Source organism: Triturus cristatus, chromosome 3_1 (assembly GCF_964204655.1).
Source record: "Triturus cristatus chromosome 3_1, aTriCri1.1, whole genome shotgun sequence".
Classification (NCBI taxonomy): Eukaryota; Metazoa; Chordata; class Amphibia; order Caudata; family Salamandridae; genus Triturus; species Triturus cristatus.
In genome coordinates this window covers 725459210-725480975 of record NC_140583.1, presented here as the reverse complement: position 1 = coordinate 725480975, position 21766 = coordinate 725459210, and positions in this window count along the sequence as shown.

Genomic DNA, 21766 nt, shown 5'->3' with positions numbered 1-21766 from the left:
TAAGGTTTTTTAAATGCTAATCCTAAACTATAATGTCCCTGAAACCTGTGGGTTTTTCAGTGAATTTCTAAGGATTTGTAAATGCTAATCCCTATCTATAACGTCCCTGAAACCTGTGTTTTTTTTCAGTGAATTTCTAAGGTTTTTAAATGCTAATCCCTAACTATAACAACCCTGAAACCTCCGTTTTTTTCAGTGAATTTCTAAGGTTTATTAAATGCTAATTTCTACATAGGTAGGACATGTGCAGAAAGAGCAAGAGAAGTGCAGAAAGAGGCAAGAGAGGTGCAGAAAGAGGAAGAAAGGTGCAGAAAGAAGCAAGAGAAATGCAGAAAGAGGCAACAGAAGTCCAGAAAGAGGAAGAAAGGTGCAGAAAGAAGAAAGAGAAGCACAGAAAGAACCAAGAGAGGTGCAGAAAGAGACCTACTTTGACTGTACCTTACAACAGACTCATACAAAGTACCCTAATCACTAATCCTTCTCTTAAGATGTCTTAAACCTCACTTTCCTCTTGAAGGTTCACTATTAATCGACTGCTCAGAATGTTAGGCTTACTAAATATAAAACAGCAATCCTAAGCATATCACTGTTGCAAGTCTGACCAAGTTTGTGAAGGTATGCATGCTTGTCTACGCTTTTACCTAGTGACATGTTAAAGGAAAATATATATACAAACACTTGAATACCTGTGTTTTAAACAGCATACTCTGTAAATTTGTATAACAAAAGGTGTATGCATTTCTTTCTGCTCACAATACAGGGCACATGTGTATTCAATAGTATATTTGAGGGGCTCTATGACACATATATTCATAAGACAACCGAATGACAGAGCAAAACTGAGAAGATTTGATCACCTATAGGTGAAGTTACCCGCTTTTTAAGTTGCCATCTTCAGAGTCATAACACATGTAATAATACATATACAAGTAGACATATACCTCAGTCCCAAGAGCACTCAGACCTTTAAACTTGACAGCTTGCACTTCCCATTTGAGTACAGAAAGAGGTGAGAGAAATTCATAAAGAAGCAAGAGAGTTGCAGAAACAGGCAAAAGAGGTGGAGAAAGAGTGCATAAGGGTACAGAAAGAGACAAGAGGGGTGTAGAAATTTGCAAGAGAGGTGCAGAAAGAAGCAAGAGCAGTAAAGAAAGAACCAACAGAGGTGCAGAAAGAGGTAAGAGGGGTGCAGAAAGAGGAAAGAGGGGTGAAGAAAGAGGCAAGAGAAGGACAGAAAGAAACAAAAGAGGTGGAGAAAGAGGAAAGAGGGGTGCAAACAGAGGCAAGAGAGGTACAGAAAGAAGCAAGAGGGGTGCAGAAAGAGGCAAGAGGGGTGCACAGATTTGCAAGAGAGGTGCAGAAAAAAGAGCAGTGCACAAAGACCAACAGAGGTGCAGAAAGAGGCCAGAGGGGTACAGAAAGAGGCAAGAGAAGTGCAGAAAGAAGCAACAGAGGTACAGAAGGAGGCACGAGAACTGCAAAAAGGGGTAAGAGAGTTGCAGAAACAGGCAAGAGGGGTATAGAAAAAGGTAACGGGGTGTAGAAAGAGGTAAGAGAGGTGCAGAAAGAGGGAAGAGGGGCATAGAAAGAGGCAAAATGGATGCAGAAATGTGCAAGAGAGTAGCAGACAGAAGCAAGAGCAGTGCAGAAAAAAACAAACAGAAGTGCAGAAAGAGGCAAGAGGGATGCAGAAAGAGGCAAGAGGAGTGAAGAAAGAAGCAAGAGCGGTGTAGAAAGAAGCAAGAGAAATGCAGAAAGAAGCAACAGAGGTGCAGAAAGAGGCAAAGTGGGTGCAGAAGAGGCAAGATGGGTGCAGAAAGAGGCAAGAGAAGTGCAGAAGGAAGCAACAGAGATGCAGAAAGAGGCAAGAAAAGTGCAGAAAGAGGCAAGAGAGTTGTAGAAACAGGCAAACGAGGTGAAGAAAGAGGGAACAGGGGTGCAGACAGAGGCAATAGAGTTGCAGAAAGAAACAACAGAGGTGCATAAAGAGGCAAGAGGGATGCAGAAATGTACAAGAGAGTAGCAGACAGAAGCAAGAGCAGTGCAGAATGAACCAACAGAAGTGCAGAAAGAGGCAAGAGGGGTGCAGAAAGAAGCATGAGAAGTGCAGAAAGAAGCAACAGAGGTGCAGAAAGAGGCAAGATGGGTGCAGAAAGAGGCAAGAGAAGTGCATAAGGAAGCAACAGAGGTGCAGAAAGATGCAAGAGAGTTGCAGAAACAGGCAACAGAGGTGAAGAAAGAGGGAACAAGGGTGCAGACAGAGGCAATAGAGTGCAGAAAGAAACAACAGCGGTGCAGAAGGAGGCAAGAGGGATGCAGAAATGTGCAAGAGAGCAGTGTAGAAAGAACCAAATGAAGTGCAGGATGAGGCAAGAGGGGTGTAGAAAGAGGCAAGAGGGGTGCAGAAAGAGGCAAGAAAGGTACACACAGCAGCACGAGGGGTACAGAAATTTGCAAGAGAGGTGCAGAAAGAAGACAGAGAAGTGCAGAAAGAAGGAACAGAGGTGCAGAAAGAGGCAAGAAAAGTACAGAAAGTGGCAAGAGAGTTGCAGAAAGAGGCAATAGAGGTGCAGAAAGAGTGAACAGGGGTACAGACACAGGCAAGAGAGGTGCAGAAAGAACCAACAGAGGTGCAGAAAGATGCAAGAGGGGTGCAGAAATGTGTAAGACATTAGCAGACAAAATCAGGAACAGTGCAGAAAGAACCAACAGAGGTGCGGAAAGAGGTAAGAGGGGTGCAGAAAGAGGCAAGAGAATCACAGAAAAATGCAAAAAAGGTACAGAAAGAGGCAAGAGGGATGCAGAAAGAGGCAAGAGAGATACACAAAGAGGCACGAGGGGTGCAGAAATTTGCAAGAGTGGTGCAGAAAGAAGCAAGACCAGTGAGAAAGAAGCAACAGAGGTGCAGAAAGAGGCAAGAGGGGTGCAGAGAGGGGCAAGAGGGTACAGAAAGAGGCAAGAGAAGTACAGAAAGAAGCAACAGAGGTGCAGTAGGAGGCAAGAGAACTGCAGAAAGAGGCAAGAGAGTTGTAGAAACAGGCAAGAGAGGTGCAGAAATAGGTAACAGAGGACAGAAGGAGGTAAGAGAGGTGTAGAAAGAGGGAAGGGTGCAGAAAGAAGCAAGAGAGTTACAGAAAGAAGCAGGAGAAGTGCAGAAATAAGTAACAGAGGTGCAGAAAGAGGCAAGAGGGGTGAAGAAAGAGAGAAGTGCAGAAAGAAGCAACAGAGGTGCAGAAGGAGGCAAGAGGGATGCATAAAGAAGGAAGAGGGGTGCAGAATGAGGCACACGGGGTGCAGAAAGAAACAAGAGAGGTACAAAAAGAAACAAAAGAAGTGCAGAAAGAAAGAACAGAGGTGCAGACAGAGGGAAGATAGGTGCAGAAAGAGGGAAGAGAGGTGCACAAAGAGGGGAGAAGGGTACAGAAAGAAGCAAGAGGGGTGCAGAAAGTATCAACAGAGGTGAAGTAAAAGTCGAGGGGAGGCTGAAAGAGGCAAACGAAGTACAGAAAGAAGCAACAACGGTGCAGAAATAGGCAAGAGAAGTGGAGAAAGAAGCAAGAGAGGTGCAGAAACAGGCAGGAGAGGTTCAGCAAGATTGAACAGGGGTGTAGAAACAGGCATTAGATATGCTGAAAGAGGGAAGAAGGGTGCAGAAAGAGGCAAGAGGGGTGCACAAGAAGCAGGTGAGGTGCAGAAAGGGGCAAGAGAAGTGCAGAAAGAAGCAGCAGAGGTGCAGAAAGAGGCAAGAGGGGTGCAGAAATAGGCAAGAGAAGTGCAGAAAGAAGCAACAGAGATGCAGTAAGGGGGAATAGGGGTGGAGAAAGAGGCAAGACTGGTGCAAAAAGAAGCAAGAGAGGTTCAGAAAGAAACAAAAAAGTGCAGAAAGAAAGAACAGAGGTGCATAAAAATGCAAGAGGGTACAGAAATAGGGAAGAGGGTGCAGCCAGAGGCACAAGGGGTGCAGAAAGATGCAAGAGAGGTGCAGAAAGAAACAAAAGTGATGCAGAAAGAAAGAACAGAGGTACAAAAAGAGGCAAGAGCAGTGCTGCAGAAAGAGGGAAGAGGGGTGCAGAAAGAAGCACGGGTGGTGCAGAAAGAAGCAAGAAAGGTGCAGAAAGTATCAAGAGGAGCTCAGAAAGCAGCAACAGAGGTGCATAAAGAAGCAAGAGGGATGCAAAAAGAGGGAAGTGGGGTGAAGAAAGAAGCACAAGGGGTGCAGAAAGAAGCAAGAGATGTGCAAAAAGAAACAAATGAAGTGCAGAAAGAAGGAAAAGAGGTGCAGAAAGAGGCAACAGGGGTGCAGAAAGAGGGGTGGAGAAAGAGGCAAGGGGCTGCAGAAGGAAGAAAGAGAGCTGCAGAAAAAAACAAGTGAGGTGCAGAAAGAAGCAACAGAGGTGCAGAAACAGGCAGGAAAAGTACAAAAAGAGGGAACAGGGGTGCAGAAAGAGGTAAGGGAGGTGCAGAAAGAAGGAGGAAGGGTACAGAAAGAGGCAAGAGGGGTGCAGAAAGAAGCAAATGAGGTACAGAAAGAAGCAACAGAGGTGCAGCAAGAGGCAAGAGAGGTACAGAAAGTAGAGGAGAAGTGCAGAAAAAGAAAGAAAGATGCAGAAAGAAGCAACAGAAAGAGGCAGGAGAGGCACAGAAAGAAGCAAGAGTGTTTTGCACACCATTAGTACCAATTTAACACCTACATTTAGCAATTAGTAACAGGTGACCATTCTAGGTTTGTAAAGGGCCTTCCCAGGCTGTAACACTTGTCGCTGCATTTCTGGTAACGTTTGAGCCGTTTGAACTAGAAACACGTTTTTTTTGTTCAAATCTGCAGATTATGCAGCAGATGCTGGATTATGTGACAAATGTGGAAAATGTATAATTGTGTGAACATCGGTGCAGCCAAACAGTCTCATAATTCCAGTGGCCCTAGTCATACCTCTGACTAGATCCAGAAGTGCTCCTCACTGGTCCCTTCTTTTTTTTTGTCTCATTGAGTTTATAGTTTAGCTTCTATGGAAATGAGGAAGACTAAACCTGAGGTTACCACTCCACAACACAGACTACCATACCACATAATTACTCTCCATAACACAGAATCACACTCTGCATAATTCCTATACACTGACTACCACATATTTTCTATCCACATAATTTCACTGCACAATATATCACATAATTCCACTACACACAACGTACATCCACTCCAAAAAACGTTAGTAAAAACGTTTACATTTATAACGCCAATAGCTCTAACTCTCGCAAAAGCAAAACCTATTACATTGCAAATGCTTCTTTAACCCTTTTAGCTCGGCGTAGAGTCTGCCGCGGTGCAGACGTTTCCATGTGCGGGCGGGGCCGCTTCGGCCAACGGACGTGCGCAGCACTACTGAGGTAGTGCTCGTAACGGCCGTTGACCAACGCACGCAACAAATGGGTTAACTCAGTGGTTCCCAAACTTTTTCGACCTGTGGCTCCCTTGGCATAATTGCCATTTGTCCGTGGCTCCTAATTATGTCTTTTTTTGGGGGGATGTATGCCTGTCCTCGGGAGTACTTCCAGTTTTCTCCCTGAAATTAATTGGGATGAAGCCGATAAAGGTAATATAATCATATTTGTAACTAAATTAAAATTTAACAGAAGTTACATAAAAACTCTCATTAGTTAAGTGAGAAACCATACAATATTAATTGCCAAAGGCAGATGGCACCCTTGATCTTATGGGCCCACTCAACTTTTAGCAGAATTTAAAATACCAGGACCTGGTAAGACTGGTTGTGTTATGTTTTACCAGGTGAACCAGACAAAACTCGGCACTGCCTTTTTGCCCTACTTAAGAGTACTTCTTAATGACAAATGTAGAGAAAAATAAGTGTCTTATTATATGCTCATCATTTTGGATATTTTTGCAGGTTTACCACGTCACATTTTCATTAAATGCTAAATATGATGGCCTCTTTAAAAATACACGGGCTTGGTGGTCACGAGTTTGTCTTTGTAGTTATTCTAGCAACCTACTTGATGTCACTTGTGAAGAGGGTCCCCAGAGGCGCAGCAAAGCTCGGGCAGCAATAGCGCTCGACAGTCACCCTGTGTATACGGAGGCTACGTGAACAGGTACGAGCGTATGTCGGCCGCGCGATCTTGGGCCAAACCATGATTCCGGATTATACAGGTGGCGTGTGTCACTCCCCTGTATGTTGGGCTGCAGCTGGGTATATTTAAATGAGGTTCACTTGCTGAAAGGCCAATGACAAAGCAAAGGCCGACAGTATAAATAAAAATAAAATGCAATTATCTTCGATTTATTGCAAGCTCAGCAGAAACCGAAAAAAAGGGCAGACCGATACATGAGTCTGTTACGAGTTGGTCAGTAGGACTAAAAAAATCATCTATGTAAACGAAACAGCAACTGTGTCACATGACAATCGTCCTTTACTACAAATTTGACTAATGGAACAACTTGTATTTTTGCCCCTAAACAACAGGACCCCATTCTAAAATATTACCACTAAAGAGCAGTGGTAGTAGGCAGTACGGTCCTCTCTTTAATTCTAATCATCAAACAACAGTGACACTGTGTACCTACGAAAACTAGATTTACGATTAAAGCACCCTTCCAAAATCTCAAGAAAAGAGCGCGATCTGATGCCAGAATCTAGAGCTCCCTTTCACCTTGAATCAGACCCAAAGACAACCTTCTGCTGTTCACACGAAACTCTGACATAGGGCAATGAGTGTTTGTAGACTTTTGGTATCACTTCAAAATTATGCACTGAACACCTAATTGCATGTTTGCGTTGGGTTCCTTTTCGAGCAGGAATCACTCATTACAGTCATGTGTGACATATTTTGTGGAACTTAGCCCTTACCTTGTTGGAAATAAAGCAAGCCCTTCCGGAACACATTGAAAAAGACTAATTTGTGTGTTTACTTTGGTGATTCTCAATCATTTCCGCTCTTCCAACATGACAGATAGCGATCTCAAAAAGGGAGAAAAAAATAGGGATATTAAAACGTGCAGTCTGGCCGGGCACGCACAAATGGCTCTAAAGCCAAGCATATTAATGAACACGGGCCATACCACTATTTCTGATGCCGGCTGACATGTAGGGCGTCAAAAGACGCATAACTATTAAATAGCTCACAACATTATGTGCACATTCCAAAGACGTGCACGGCGCCCCTGGCTGCTACTAACGGCGCACTGGGGTGCCGCGGCGCACAGTTTGGGAACCACCGGGTTAACTAGTAGTCGCGGTGGCAGAGTGGTAGAGAAAGGGTGCTGGGCCTCCGACCAGTGCTCAGGAATTCTGCTGCATAGGACTTACAGGAGTTACCAGGAGGGCGTCTTGGCCCCCAAAGTCCCTCAGGAGTAAAGTGGACTGCATCCCTCAGCCCTTAGTGTGCCAGGAGGCGCGTTTGCAGAGTGGTGTAGGCGTGGCCTCCAAAGATCTCCTAGCAATACCACTGTGTGGGACTTACAGGAGGTAACAGGAGGGGTAGTTGGCCCCCAGGGACGTCCTTGGGGGCCTAGTACCCCTCCTATTACCTCCAGTAAGTCCCACACAGCAGCATTTGTATGGTGTCATAGCAGGCCATGCCCCCTTTGCCCATCATTCCACAAATGTGCTCCCTGGCACGCTCTTGGATGGGGATGAAAGTCCCCTTCGATGCTGGGTGTCCTTAGAGGCCAACTAGCCTACCTGACACCTCCAGTAAGCCCCAGATATTGGGATTGCTGAAAGGTGGACACAGGCCATGCCCCCTTTCTGCACCATTCTGCAAACTCACCTCCTGGCGCGCTCTTGGTTGGGGGATGAAGTCCCCTTGCCTCCTATGGGTCCCCGGGGGCCAACTAGCCCTCCTGTTATCTCTAGTAAGCCTCACACACATGGATTGCTCAGAGTGGTATGAGGCCACACCCCCTTTTTCCACCACTCTGCAAACGGGCCTCCTGGCGCACTGCTGCTCTGGGGATGAAGTCCACTTTGGCCTTGAGGTCCTCAGGACACAAAAGGACCTCATCGCCCCACCAGCAGTGCACCAAGAGGCGCGTTTGTAGAGTGGTGTAAAATGGGGCATGGCCTCAGACCACCTCTCAGCAATCCTACTGTGTGGGGCTTACTGGAGGTACCTGGTGGGCTAGTTGGACTCTAAGGACCCTTAAGATTCTAGGGGACTTAATCCCCCAACCCAGGGCAAGAATGCACCAGGAGGCGCGTTTGCAGAGTGGTGCAGGGGGAAGCGGGGCCTCCGGGAGATACAGCTTTTTCTTCTTTTTTTTGTTAGAAAGGGGGTTGTGTGGCCCCCCTTCTCTCAATATTTTGTGGGTCCTGGGGACCCCATCCCCCAGGGCCTGCTATTTTTTTTTAATAAACAAAACACAGGAAGTGGGCTGCGCTGTCCCCCTCCGGAGGCCGATTTGGACCCAGGTACCCCATCCCCCGGGGCATGGCCACATATTTTTATTTTTAAAATATAAAATCAGTTTAAAGGAGGGAGGCTACCCCCCTCCTGAGGCCATTATTGGCCCCGGGTACCCCATCCCCCACAGCATTGCCTTGTTTAATTTTTTGTGTGGAAGAGGAGCTGTGGTGTTTTATTTGTTTGTTTTTAGAGCAAAAAAATACGGTGAGTGAGGGGCAGAGTGCAAAAATGAAAAAGTAACTGTGTGAAAAATATTAAAACTGTCTCCAGAAAACAAAATGACTTTATTGTGCGGTGTCCTGGGGCAGGATTAAAAATTAAGAGGACTAGGGGTTAACAACAAATATAACCCTATTATTGGGAAAACATGTTTATGCCCTCTATTCAACCCCCAACTGGGTTCAATGGGCATTTATCAGGACCGGAAATGCAATTAGTCACTCTGCATATAGAACATAAAAATAATGTGCACACAGGAAACAGATGTTTATACTGGCCGTCAATGATTGGTAGCCGTATACACAGAATTTGTGGAATATTTCGTCTCATCTGAAAAAATAAAACAAAACATAACCAGAATTCTTCCGGCTTGCATGTTCACAAATAATCTTAAAACAACAAAGAAAATGAAAAGAGGAGAAATATCCCCAACCAACAGTAATTCCAGGTGTCTGAAAAAAATATTTTAGAGGTTACCTGGTCATATGCATTCGATTACCTCTCTTCAGCCAAAGGGTACCCCATTAGTGCTCGGCTAAAGGAGAGAATCCAAGGAAACATGGCAGTGACAATTTAGTTTAAAAACAGTCAGTATACCACAAATCAGTGTACCTCACCCTCATGTGTTATCTCATTGACAACAATCAGTGGAATCACTCGCCCACCTTCATAACATTGTATACCATTGCCCTGAAAATTAAGCACTACACTCGATCACTCATGTAAATGCTCTGTGTGCTCAGGGCTAAAACATGAACATGACTGTTTCGATTCTACATTGTCAGCATTCCGTCCATCATTTGTTTGTTGTAACGCTTTTCGCCCTAAGTGGGATGGGTATTCCCAGATGTGGGACCCGTGCTCACTACGCCACTGGAGTCAAGCTATCCTGGCTGATGACGGCTGATAGCCAGAAACCGGTCCTAGGATGCTTGATTCCGGTCCAGGGAAGACATGGCTTGGCAGTTCGGGCTGGACTGTTCCCATGAGGCACAGGGTCAAGACTGATTTGCATATGGCCATGTCTAAACTGGGGTGGCGTAGTGGGCAAAAGAACGATGGATTTAACCCAGATCTCTTGACTGGGGGAGAATGTCTGCATTGTCAGCATTCCGTCCATCATTTGTTTGTTGTAACGCTTTTCGCCCTAAGTGGGATGGGTATTCCCAGACGTGGGACCCGTGCTCACTACGCCACTGGAGTCAAGCTATCCTGGCTGATGACGGCTGATAGCCAGAAACCGGTCCTAGGATGCTTGATTCCGGTCCAGGGAAGACATGGCTTGGCAGTTCGGGCTGGACTGTTCCCATGAGGCACAGGGTCAAGACTGATTTGCATATGGCCATGTCTAAACTGGGGTGGCATAGTGGGCAAAAGAACAATGGATTTAATCCAGATCTCTTGACTGGGGGAGAATGTCTGCATTGTCTGCATTCCGTCCATCATTTGTTTGTTGTAACGCTTTTCGCCCTAAGTGGGATGGGTATTCCCAGACGTGGGACCCGTGCTCACTACGCCACTGGAGTCAAGCTATCCTGGCTGATGACGGCTGATAGCCAGAAACCGGTCCTAGGATGCTTGATTCCGGTCCAGGGAAGACATGGCTTGGCAGTTCGGGCTGGACTGTTCCCATGAGGCACAGGGTCAAGACTGATTTGCATATGGCCATGTCTAAACTGGGGTGGCGTAGTGGGCAAAAGAACGATGGATTTAACCCAGATCTCTTGACTGGGGGAGAATGTCTGCATTGTCAGCATTCCGTCCATCATTTGTTTGTTGTAACGTGTTTCGATTCTAGACCATCAAGCTGTGTCCACGTGACAGTTAATTTTACCCCGCCACGGGTTAAGGAGACAAAATTACCCATGTAGCCGTAGTCTAATGGTCACAGAGGCCCTATAGTGAGTCGCTAAAGATGCCAAGAAAGCGTAATGCCCAAACATTCCAACAGACTACGTGACTCTCAAATCTATCCCGCCATGTGCCTGACTCTGTGGACACCCTTTGGAATTATCCCAGATAGTCTGCATAAGCATAAAAAAGAAGGGATGTATCAAATAATTCTGAGAAACTCACCTGAACAGTGGTCCGGGTTTCAATTCGACAGGGTCCCGGTGAGAGGCAGCGGGACGCCGATGCTAACCACTAAAGACGGGAAATCCAGGAAGTGATGTTGTCACTATGCGTAACTTGCGTGTGAGGAACTCTGGAATTGTAGTTTTCTCTGCCATGCAGTACGCGACTACTGAGTCCCTTTCTCTCTGCTACCATGAAGCGTTCAGCCGAACGTAAAACAAGCTCTTATGCGGGAATATAGGAAATTATCTAGTGTGGCAATCGTCATAATGGAATTGTCCAATAAGAATTCTAGGGCAAAATCCTTATACCATATCACCACTCAATCAGCGCATAATCGCCAACAGCACACGAGGCATTTCTCACATAGATAACAGTCTCCTTACTTTGTCACTGTGAAAATCGGATTGTTAATGGCCCAAATCCTAACAACTTAATGTCTTACTAGTCATAATCTGTACAATCTACTCCCTAATGTAAGCAATGTGCACCAATAACCAGGAGTGTTGAAAAGGGTGTATATCTATAGAGAGAGTGTATATATATAGAGAAGACATGAAGGATGGAGGGCTGGGGTGGTGTCATTTGCAGGCTTGAAAACAGCCACCCATAGTCAGGTTATCTGCCAAGGCTAGTCTAAGGAATGTCATCATTCAGTCCTTGGGTGTCGCAGTGGAATCTGAAAATCCACCTCTGCTGTTGTTGAAACAGGACGGTATCCAAAGAGCCCATTGTTCTCACAAAGTGAGGCTTATTAATGAAAGTCCATCGGATATCATTCTCTGTGTGACCCATACTGAGAAAGTGCTGTGTAAGTTTTGTGTTGTCTTTCTTACACCGTATCGAGATCCATTGTTAGAGTATCCTATGTTTAGCTTTTCGGGTGGTCATGCCCACATACATCAAATCACATGGGCAGTGTAACATGTAAATCACTCCTTCCGTGTTGCAGTTTGTCAGATTGCGTAGTTCCCAGGGTGTATTAAGACCTAACTCTATAGATGTTGCGGCTGAGGAAAGGGACAGACAGAGCATGTTTCACAGGGGTAATGCTCCTTGACTCGTGCCCTGGACCACAAGGTGTTTTGACCTGTCCAAGTTGCTGGAATACGTGGACAGGTATGGACCGGCATATCCCTAATACTCCTACTCCGCTTCAAGGTAAAGAGAGGTCTGGGCAACTGGTTCTCACCAATGTTCAAGATGGCCCAGTTCTTTTTGATGGACTTCTTCACTATGTCAGTTAAGTGACTGTAAGTGCTTACGCAAACCAGGTGTTCCATAGGGCTTCATGTGTATGTATCAAGTAAGGATTCTCAGTTATTATTCCTCGCCCTTTTGCATGCTCTTTGTATAATGCAACTGTGTCTTTTGTAGTTTGGTTGAGACCGTACCTTGTGTGAGTAATTCTGTGGATACTCTGCCAGGAAGAAGGACTACTGTGCTGCTAAAGGACTGCCTCTCTGCTGGACTGCGGCTTTGGAAGACCTGCTTTTCTGCTGTTCTGACCTGCCTGCTGCTCTCCTTGCCTGGGTGAGAAGGACTGACATTCACCACTTGAACCCAGAGTGATTCCAAGGGTGTGTCTGCTTGCCTCCTGTTTAAAGTCTCAGGGACACAAAAGACTTCAGATCACTCCGCTACCCTGCTATAGCACCTGGGCTCTGCTATTTGTGAGTCTTGCCCTGCCAAGAGGTGCCACTTCAGTCCTGGGTCCTTGGAAGTGGGTAAAATGTGTTATTTCACCAGAAATCCATGCATCAATTCCATTGCACCGCTCAGAACTGGCGCATCTCCATTGACACCAACGCATCGTTGCTGCAGTGAAGATCGAGTGCATCGCATCACCCACTGCACCACGCATCGCCTCCATTCCCAACACATCTTCGACTTTGCATGGTTAGGAGCCGATGCATCATCTATATTACAAGTATCAACGCATCACCTCCTTTGCTCCTCGCATCCAATTCTCGCTGTAAATGCAACCGCAAACCAAAGTACTGTTTTATCAGACCAAGCTGGTCCCTGTATCCGACCCGCGCTCCATCGCAGTCAGCCTAAACTTTTGGATTTGACCCGGTCTAGCGTGACCAGATAGCCCCGGTTGGCGCTTTAACCTTTTAAGCACTACATTTCAAGATACTCTTTAAAATTTCATAATTCCAGTTCTACTTATTGGATGTTTGTTGTTTTGGTCTTGTGTGTTGTTTTCACTGCTTTTCTCTTTGAAGTATTGCTCAAATACTTTACACATTGCCTCTTAAGTTAAGTCTGACTGCTCCTTGCCAAGCTACCAGAGGGTGAGCACAGGTTAATTTAGGGTGTGTATCTGAATTACCGTGACCACGATTGTGGTTCCTGTTTGGACAGGGTGCATACCTCTGCCAACCAGAAACCCAATTTCTAGCAATTCCTTTTTGGATAATACTCGGGCAGACACTATTGGACTGGCAAGTCTCTCTTCCCTACAGAGCTTTCTGTAACTGAACTTGTTGGCCTTTATATTAGGGTTTTAGTTTGTAGCCTTTATATATACATGTTTGGATGGGATGTGTTTATATCACAGTCCGGGGAAGGGGTTGTAGGTATCTAGTTGGCAAGCTATGTTTGTTTGTTATGTTTATTTTTTCATGGGTGTGGATGCGGTGATTGAGGCTGTAATGAGTGACAGGATGATGGTGCTACAGTTATGTGACTGGTGGGGAAGGCCCGGGTGAGCAGTCACACGCACTTTAATACAGCAATGGCCAGTAGTGTACGAGTGATTACTGGGAATAGTGAGGAGGTGAATATGCATACATAAAACGTATAGAAGTGCAGATAGCATTCCTGCAAGAGACCCATTTGATGGAGAGTGAGGGCAGGGCTCTCCGGACGAGGTGGAGGGAACAGCTTTACTATACTGCCTATTCTGTGTTTTTGCACCTGGTGCCCTGATTTGGATAAGAGCCGGAGTGCCATTCCAATTGCATAAGATGGTGGTGTATATGTTTTAGTAATGCGCCGACTGGATGGGAATGACATTGCACTACTAAATATACATGCCCCAAACACCGACCAACATGCCTTCTTGACGGGCCTACCACCCTTATTGACTGCCACACTGCACTACCCAAAGATTATTGGTGGGGATTTCAATTGTGTGGCAGATCCCCAACTGGATAGGTCTTATCCCCCGCTGTCAGCATCCTTGGCTCATAAACTAGCAGGGTGCTTTAGAAAGTGGATCGGGCACTGGGGGCTGGTAGACTGTTGGCGGACGTGCAATCACAGGTCACGGGCCTATTCCTTCCACTCTAGTTTGCATGGACTAGACAAGCGCCTGGGTGCAATTTTCTATTGCATCATGGTGGCTGAACGAGTGATTCATGCGGAGAACTTAGGGAGGACATTCTCAGATCAAAACCCCCTACTGTGCACTTATCAATGGTTACCTCGCAGGGCTAGTGTCCCCACATGAAGCCTGGATCCCACCCTTTTGGAGGATCTGACATTCTGAGCATCACTAGGGGAGGTGATACAAAACTACTGGCTGGAAAATGCAGACACAGCGTTGTTGTTTGTGGTGGAATGGGAGGCATTCAAAGTAGTGATGCGCAAACATTGAATTTCCAATAAACTGGGTGTATGCACCCAGCTACCCCCTGATAACTGATGGCAGAAGAGCATAATTGATGGTCTGCCCCAGATCTGGGATCAATGATCAAAAGCAGGGCCAGGCTCCAGGAGGAAAGAAGAAACTGCTCACATTGGTGAAAAGCCTGAAGCACTGTGATTACAGGGCGTACATCATGCGGATCCATGCAAAAAGTAATAAATCGGGGACTAGGCTAGCATGGCTTCTCTGGGAGGGCAACAGGGGGCATACTATACATCAGACCTGAGATACATCGGGCCAAGACGTGTTCTCACAAGTAGAGATTAATAGGGTGTTCGCTTAGTGCTATTGCAAACTGTACTCGACAGGAGCGATGGTCGCAGAGGTGGAACCTTTGCAGTATATAGGGAATGCATCACCCACATTCCTGAACCCCATGATTGTGGAGCAAATAGGCGCAGCTATTAGTAAACAGGAGTTAAGGGGTGCAATCAAGGAGCTGGCTTGGGGAAAGGTTTGTGGGGCAGATTGGCTCGCCATCGAGGTTTACGCCACCTATGCAGCAGCCTTAGCTCCTAATTTGACAGACGTCTATAATGCGGCTTTCGAGCGGGACACTCTCCTGCACTCCCAGCGCAACACCGTGATAGTTTCTTTGCCCAAGAAGGACTGGGATCTGGGATTGGTAGATTCCTATCTCCCCCTTTCTATTCTCAACGTGGATTACAAAATCCTGAGCAAGATTCTACCCCATGTGAGTTTACTGATACACCGGATCAGATGGGGTTTGTACCAACTTGCAGTACCATACCAAACATACGCCAACTGATCCAAGATTTAGACATGGATGAGCACTTCCTGCAGGACTCCTTAGTGCTATCAGTGGGATTGTCTGCAATGGGGTTACCTCTATATTGCCATTATTGGGATTGGATATGGGCTCCAGTTTGTCAAATGGATATAGCTATCCTACCCCGAACCAGTGGCAAGGGTCCGGACAGGATCAGTGATATCAGAATTCTATCCAGTTGGACAGGGCACCAGGCAGAGAGATCCGCTCTCCCCACTATAGTTTGCTCTGGCCATGGAGCCTTTCGCACTGACTGTATGGCAGGGTAGGCATTATATCGGACTGCAGAGTGTGCCAGATACTCTGTATATCTCGCTATACACGGACAATATGCTCCTATACTTGCGTGGAGAGAATCCGATCTGGAGGGGGCACTAGCAGCTCTATCCACGAGGTTGGGCCTATCGGTCAATTGGCATAAATCTAGTGCCTACTCACTACACCCTGACATTGAGGAACCACAGGAGGCTCAGATCATGCCCGTGCTGTACTAGGAGCTCAACACTTAGGTAACGGGGTGTGATGATTTTTAGAACGGCAGTAATGCCCTTCGAGATTAATTATGGCAAGGTTGTAGCCATGCTGCGATGCCCGGTTGACTTTTGGATTACACTCCCGCTCTGGGTGAGCGGCCGCATAGAGATCTCAAAGATGGTTGTATTACAGAACTTTCTTTACTTGTTTGAGGCTTTGCTGGCAGAAGTTCCTGGGAGGTTCTTTCGGGAACTGGACGGTGTGCTCTTGTCTTTGTACTGGGTGTGAGAAGTTGTCCTGATATATGCTGTCCACTAGTTATAGTGGGCACCCTGTATCAGTCCAAACAACCCCTTATTGGTTATAGGTTAAAGACAACCTTTATTGAAAGCTATCCTAGTGGTAGCTGTGGAGAGCAGCCTTCAGGCTCAGTCTTGAAGGAATGTAAAGCAGCTTGTTTTACCAGTCTATAATCTCTTGAGTCACTAAATGAAAGATATCCACAACAGGTATATATATAAAATATATGTATTTATTACTAAACACACCCTCCTAGTCTCTTTATGAGACTAGAGGTCAAAACACATAAGTTACACTTCAATAATCATCGTAAAATAGCACAAATACACGACAGGCCCTAGGGGCGAGCCAAACCATATACTAAAATAGTGGTATGAGAACCATGACTTAACTAGACACAAGGCCTAGAGCCTGTAGAATCGCTGGGACCCCAAGGAACCACCCAAGGTAGTGACACAGGGGACCCACGGGGGCCGTGTGCAGTGTGTAAACACAGCCGCGAGCTCCCGTTAGCTTCTGTGGGAAAAGTCGCGGTTAGATATTTAAAGATTAGGGACACTTAGAAATGAGTCAGGACCAAACCCTTTTGGACTTAGGAATTTCTAGGGCTAGCACCCACGGGAGCACCAGAGTACTCGTGTTACCTCACCCAGGGAAGCCGGGTGCATAGGTGTCTTTTGGTGTCGGGTCGCGTTGTCGATTTCAATGGGAGCTGGCGAAGAAGTGCTGCTGCTGTGAAGATGCGAAGCGTCCGAAGAGATCCAAGCCTGGATCGAAGATGAGAAGAACCTGAAAGCAGAGGGGACAGAGTCTGGGTCACTAGCCAGTGACCAGGAAGGCAATGAGCAGATGCCCACCGATGCCGGGGGATTTCAGGAGAAAGAGGTGAAGTTTGACTCTTCATCCACGAGGACCAGGAGGCATCGAGGATGACCAGGAGCTGAATTTAAACTGTCCCACAAAGGATGTCAAATGCTGCAGCATCAGTGCCCGGATTGGACACAACAAGCCTTGGCAACAGCAACCCACGCAGAAACAAGAAAGAGGATTCAGTGCAGACCAGCAAGGTCTGTGGGACTCACCACTTGGTAGGGAGTCAGGGCATGTCTGGAGCAACTAGGAAAGCCCAAGGAACTATAAAGTTACCCCCTCAGGGACCCACCAGTCAATGGACCAGGGATCGCAAAGGGACCTTGAGATGAAACACAAAATGGTGGCCCATGGGTCACTCAGAATGACCAGGCCAACAATCTTCAGTGGATTCAGTGTTTGAGGTAGGGGCTATAAGTCAGCCTAAGCACGACTTCAAGAAATGTCGAGAAGTTAATGCACTTGCAGAAATACATGGTGACCAGGAGATCCGGTTCCACACTACTCACAAGGGCTGCGGGTCTCAGCTTTGCTGGGGACCCGGGTTGGCCTCTGAGATGTCTGGAAATCCTCTTCCTGGGCTGCAAATACTTCGGAGTCTTGCGGGAGCTTTGATAATGCAGACTGGCAAATTGCTTCGTTGGTGCCTGCCAAGCAGGGGAGTCACTCCTTGACCCCAAGGGAGATTTCTTTAGTCCTCTGGTCTTGAGCAGAGCATCGAAGGTCCAGGATTCAGCTTCAGAGTTTCGTCCAGGGTAATCTAAAGTCCTAAGGACTGGGGTCCCATACTTATTCTAATGTAGGGGGTTGGACATACTCTGCGGACTCACCTATGGGAGGGTTTGGAAAGAGGGGTGGCTACACCCATTTCCTTTGTCCAGTTTTGCACCAGAGTGGGGGCTGGAAGCCCCTGAACCGGTTTGAGTTGGACTATGCACAGGGACACCAAATGTGCCCCCAGTGCAGGACTTCAAAGCACTCAGAGAGTGCTCCCACCCAGTCCCAATACACATAAGCCTGTCTGAGAGGTGGTTATTCCTCCCTGTGACAGGAAACCTATAGTCCAGGCCTCCCCTGCTGGAGTTTCGGTCAGCAGCAGGAGGCCAGACCCGTGTCTGTGGCTGCAGCATCCATTTTGTGATGCCAGGGCTCTATTAAGTTTCTACCGGGTATACCAGTGCTGTCAAGTCTTTCCCTCTAGAAGGGTGGGATCATACTCCCAAACCAGTTACTGGTGTGGGGGTATGATTCCAAGGTGTTTGACACCAAACACGACATGTTTCCGTTCAGCCAGTCCAAAGTTAGCATTTACCATTTGGTTATAATGCACTTAAGAGTATATGGTCAGGCTGCACTACTGACAACCCCGGAGGAGAGATTCCTAAGGCTGCAGAGGGGCTCAGCTCATGCCTGGACACCCCCTCACATATAACCAAGCGCCCTGCCTTCAAAATTGATAAGGCCTGCCATAGGGGTGACTGATAGGTTTGTATGTGCAGTATATGGGTAGATATAGTGAACCTATAGAGAACCTATATCTCAGTAAGGGGTGCATGCACCACCTTACTCAGGCTGCTGTAGCAGACCTGTGGTGTCATTTTGGGGGCTTTCCAGGGGCGGCATAATAAAGGCTTCAACCCCTGGTAGGCCTCTGGGGTACCTAAGCCCTGGGTACATAGTATACTAGGGACTTATAAGGGCACCTCAGATCCAATCTGTAATGTACCTAAAGTACGTGGAATCATTTTAGAGAGGAAGCAGCTAGGCTGGGGCCCTGAATAGCAGGGTCCCAGCCAGACTAAAGTCGAAAAACAGTGAAACACCAGCAAAAAGTGGCGGTAAACATGTGAAGCAGATCTTACTCTCCTACACTGGGGTTCCTCCAGACAATGGGAAGCCCTACGGAAGCTACGTCTTCCAGTAGATGACGAGGAAATGGTGGCCCCGGACCTTGAACTATATTATTGGGTTGCACAACTGCAATGTGGTGCTCCCATTTATGGGTCGCACTGGGTCATGGCTTGCCATCCAGAGATCTTTTGACCCAGATTCTACTAAAACCACCCTGTCACCCAAGGCCACTCTCTTAATTTCTAAAAGACTAGGGCCTCACACAATGAATAAATGTTCAACGGGCATATGATTAAGACTTAGGGCCTGATTTAGATCTTGGCTTTACTCCCACCGTCCCTCCGTGATGGTGGTTTCAAGTACTCTGATGAGTTGACAAACTCCTGTCCGCCGTATTTAGAGGTTGGCTGGCTCTGATGCCTTCAGGCCGACAGTATTCCACCAAGCTGATTTAGATGTGTCCATTGTGCTGCTTTTATCCAGGCGGCAGATTCATGACGGAGTGGGTCCCCGGTGGAGTAAAGACCGTTAAGAACAACTTATTTTCGTGTCTCTACACATATATGTTGTGTTTACCTCAAAAACATATGTAGGTAATGTGTTATACTCCTTTTTAGGTCTCGCCTGACCCAGCGCATGCGCTGGTCTGGCGAGACTTATTGAGAGGGCTCCAAAAAGTGCTACCAGGCCAGCCTAGAGCTACAGTGCATGTGCGTGGGCGCGCGCTCCACGCTTTACCGCGATTACTTTCACTTTCGCGGCCGCATGGCCGCTTTGATGTGTGATCGCGATCCCTTTCACTTTCGCGGCCGCACGGCCGCTTTTCATAGCCAATAGGTCTCGCTTTTGGGACCTTATAAGTATTTAGTTATGCAACTGTTGCATGGCTAAACACTTATAAGGTCCCAAAAGCGAGACCTATTGGCTATGCCAATGCTTGTTGTTACTTATTGCATGCCAAAAAAACAACATACAAACACTATTGAATGCACACTGACAGGCACCACAAGCACAACAAATCTAAGCACCACAACAATAATATTTGTTTAAGTACCAATTTAGGTGTGTTCACTTTATCTTGATAGGTAGGAAAATGAACACTACTGCATTACACATAAGAAAAATATTGCAAATAAGAGAAATGGAAAAGATACACTGGGCTACAGCAATTGTCACTCAAATCATAGTAGAACAATTGTACAAGTAGGTTACCTTACATCCTAGCAATAATGGAGTTGTTTTGCATTGTGGTGGAGTCGGAGCAGCAGAGGAAGGACCTGGACGATGGCCTACAAGATGGAAAAGAAAGAGGAAAACAGGAAAAAAGGTAAGTATTTACCTTATTTCCTTAGATTCTGCCAACTCATAGTAGGAGGTATTTCACCACAGTTGCCTCAACGGAAAGGCACATTGTAATTAACTGTGTGGAATCTTGGCTGGACAGCCGCCTGCCGCTTCTGCCTATGCTGCCATCGACATGGGTGAAGATTCCTGGCCGAGGCGGCGGGACTCTAGCGGTCTTTTACCCAGGGACCCGCCAACATCTAATTAGGGTGGACAGACCTCCAAGTCGGCGGGCAGTAAATCCGTTGGTAAAACGCCGGCAGGACCTTCACCGCCAAGATCTAAATCAGGCCCTTAGCTTGTAAACCAAATACTCAAGTCAACTACCAGTGTAACGCTATCTCTCCTAAGAGATCAACCTGTGGCCACTGTTAGGATACCTTTTCTCAATGGTGCTTCACACATTGGACGAGTGCTCATCATGAGGAAAGATGCAACCGTCTGTCAGTCTAGTGCCCAGTGGCTATGAAGGCCTCAGACTACCTCCACCTCAGAAGATATGGGTTGCCATTTACACAACTTCCCTGTCAGAGTGTGAAGACTTGGATGATGATGAGTGGGTGAATGAAGACATAGGACATGTGGATGAAATTGACATGTTTGAAACTCATCAAAAGAGGCAAAAAGGAAGGAAACAAGATGAAGTTATGGCAACTTCAAACTATACTCAATCATGTTCTTAGGTTGCATACCACAATTTATTTATTGTGTCTCCATGAAAAGGTGAACCTATGTGTTCATGACATAAAAATAACAAATGTAAATTATAAAATAAGTTATAAAAGTATTCTAGTTCTGTCATTGAATGATTTTATTACAAACAAATTGTCCCCGACAGGTAGAATTGAAAGGCAGAAAAAGTAGCATACATTTCTGGAATCTTAACATCCATTTTCACAGAATGGGAACTTTCCAATATTTCTTTGCTCTGATTGCATTTACCGCGCCAGAAAATCTGCACGTTGGGCAGATGTTGTTGCTGTCGTAAGACATGGGCCTGCCAGTGAGAGTGTATTCTCAATTGGTAAATCCCGTAAATCTCCACATTTGTGTGAATATTCAAGGTACAGCCATTTTCTTCTGAATATACTGATAAAGTACAGCTGTGGAAATTAGTGCAAATAGTGTGGAAAGGTGCCACATAAGAAAAGGGATAGTTTCATATGGAGAAATGAGTTCCATGTGAAGAAATAAGGGGTAAAGGAAAGATATATTGATTTGTTGATCATGTTGTAAAATGCTGAATGATTTGCTAGAGCTCTATGTCTGCGAAAAACCATCATGGAAATGAAATCCTATACTGGGCATCTTTCTAGTCGAACAGTGTGATCAAAATAGTAAACTCGAAATACACTGTTACATTGTAAAAGTAATACTCAACGATCGTCCAAATCGGAAAAAAAGCAATTTGAAATGAATTCATGTGTTGAAGATCTATTAGAAAAGGCGCCCTAGAGGAGCCCATAGTGATTTATTATGATACCACGCGGAGAGCAAATGTACATTGAATTAATATTGACAAACCCCAATTACTTTTGTATAGTTTTGTGTTTAAGACACACATTTCTTGTAATGGAGGAAATTCACTTTTAGACAAAAAACTCAGCTATACACCAATCCACAGGAAAATAAACATTAAAATTCCAGTTGGAATTAGTAACAAAATCGTAATTTGTCTATCTACAAAACTGAATTTGAAAATCAAATTCTCATACTAGCATGCTTCTAAGACATAAATCATGTAGTGTGCGGAGCACTTTACC